The 2,448-nt window shown below is 39.6% G+C and overlaps 1 pseudogene; it reads left to right on the forward strand.

Moving 5' to 3' along the window:
* Positions 1–524: 524 nt before the first annotated feature.
* On the forward strand, positions 525–1,155 carry LOC101709293 (SAP domain-containing ribonucleoprotein pseudogene; annotated as a pseudogene).
* Positions 1,156–2,448: the final 1,293 nt, after the last annotated feature.

Raw genomic sequence — 2,448 nt, forward strand, 5'->3', positions numbered from 1 at the left:
AGATCCAAATTCAGTCTGTTGTTGAGCCACTCTAAGAAGCTTTCAAATTCAGTTATAATATGCTTAAGCTCCAAAATTTCTTTTTGATTCTTTTTATGTTTTATACATCTTCATTGATATTCTTATTTTATTTATCTATTAGTTTCCCTGAGTTTCAACCATCTTTATGGTGATTATTTTGAATTATTGTTTAGGTAACTCATAAGCATCCTTTTCTTTAGGGTTGAATGCTAGAAATGTATTTTATTGATTTAATTATGTTGTATTTTCATATTTCTTTATGTGCCTTATAACTTTGTGTTGGGGTCTTGGCATCTGAAGAAACAGCCATGTTACCCTTTCACTAGAGGCTTGCTTTGTTCAGGGAAAGTTTATATTCACCAATCAGCCTGAGTAGGAAAACTTTTCTGTGTTTGGGACTTTTTTGGTTTGGAATATTAATTTTCCAATGGAGCGATTTGCCGCTTTATTCTTTTTCAAGAATACTCTCTTTTGGAGGGCTGACGGAGTGGCAGGGTAACAAGATGGCGGCGGAGACTGTGCAGCTTCATGAATTGAAGCTTGTGGAACTAAATCAAGAATGATTTGTACGTGGTTTGGGGACCAAAGGAATAAAACAAGATCTCATCAACAGGCTCCAGGCATATCTCAAAGAGCATGCTAATGAGGAGGCAAATGAAGATGTACTGGGAGATGAAACAGAGGAAGAAATAAAGCCTATAGAACTGCTTATCCAAGAGGAAGAATCCCCGGAAGAAACTGTTGATGTGGCAGCAGAGAAGAAAGTGGTAAAAATTACATCTGAGATGCCACAGACAGAGAATGCAGAAGAGGACTGAACGATTCAATGTACCTGTGAGCTTGGAAAGTAAGAAAGCTGCTTGGGCAGCTAGGTTTGGGATTTCTTCAGTTCCAACAAAAGGTCTGTCATCTGAGACAAAGTCTATGGTTAACCTGGGTAAGCTAAAGGCAAGACCAGGTTTGAATGTCTCTTCAATCTCTAGAAAGCCTGAAGATGATGAGAAGATGAAAAAGAGGAAGGAATGATTTGGGATTGTTACAAGCTCAGCTGGAACTGGAACCACAGAGGATACAGAGGCAAAGAAGCAGAAAAGAGCAGAGCACTTTGGGATTGCCTGATGACAAATTCTTGATGTTTTCTCTTCTTAGGTGGTTTCCATTTCTGATTCTTCTTGGTCGCATATATACCTAAGTGCACGGTCACATGGCTACTTCCTGCCTCACAGTGAGGGAGCATGTACCCCAGGTACATCCGTGAACTCTGGCAGCAATTGGACCTACTGCTGTTCCAACTTTAAGGTTGTGGGATTTTGTTTTTTAATTATTTTGCTTGTTAATAAATAGAAGGAAAAAAGACAGCAATGTGTTTTATTAGGTGCTCCTTTAAATCCTTGGAGCCAAATTAGACCAGGTAAGAACTTCAAGGGTAAATATTACAGGGAATTAGCCATAATCCCTTTGTCCCTTAAAAAAAGAAGACAAGGAAGAGGATCAAGTCTCTCCTTTAAGCCTATTTATTCCCTTCTCTCATACTTGCAGGCATCCTTTTTACCTCCTTACCCTCAGCAGTTTGGAGTGACCCATTGAGATAAAATAGGGAAAAGAGGTTGGGGAAGTTGAGAAGATAAAAAGGATATAAATAAAAGGGCTAATGATCAGTATTCTTCATTATAAGCTGACATTGATGCTTTGTTGTTGGATAAACTGTAATCCAGAATCCTACAATAAGAAAGGCCTAGCTGGGTGTGGCAGCAAATGCTTATAGTCCCAACACTCAGTAGGGTGAGGCAGGAGAATCTCCACAAGTTCCAAGGCCAGCCTGAACTACATAGGTTTGTCTCAAACAAACCAAAAAAAAAAAGAAAGAAAGAAAGAAAGAAAAAGAAAGACCCTATTTTCTAGGGTGGCTTGGCATGATACTCTGGTCAGAATGTGGGAGGAATCTTCTTGGTTGTACAATTCAGGAAGGTAGGTGGGCTAGATACCCTCTCAGGAATAGAAGAGAACTAGGGGTTCAAAGGATGTCAGGGGTATTGTGCATGAATCATTAATTAGAAACCATATGCAATGGGACTAGATGCTTTTATTTATTTATTTTTTCTTATGTGGAGCTGGTTATCAAGCCCGGGGTTTGCACCTGGTAGGCAAGTGTTTGACTACTCCTCTACATACCCAGCCCCATTTCTGCTTTCTAGTAAATCCCTATGCTAATTTATCCTCTTCTCTTGCAGAAAGATACTACTGCAGTTTTTTATTTTTTTGTTTTGAGACAGTTTCACTGTGTAGTTCAGGCTGGCCTTGAAATTACTATGTAGCCCAGGCTTGCCTCAAATTCATGAAAATCTTCCTGCCCCAACCTCCTGAGTGCTAGAATTATGGGCATTTGCCACCACCCCTGGCTACTATGGCAGTTTTGATGGTAATGTT

The sequence above is a fragment of the Heterocephalus glaber genome, unplaced genomic scaffold (assembly GCF_053883595.1).
Source record: "Heterocephalus glaber isolate CG9 unplaced genomic scaffold, H.glaber_assembly_v1.0 deba00001504, whole genome shotgun sequence".
In the NCBI taxonomy this organism is placed as follows: domain Eukaryota; kingdom Metazoa; phylum Chordata; class Mammalia; order Rodentia; family Bathyergidae; genus Heterocephalus; species Heterocephalus glaber.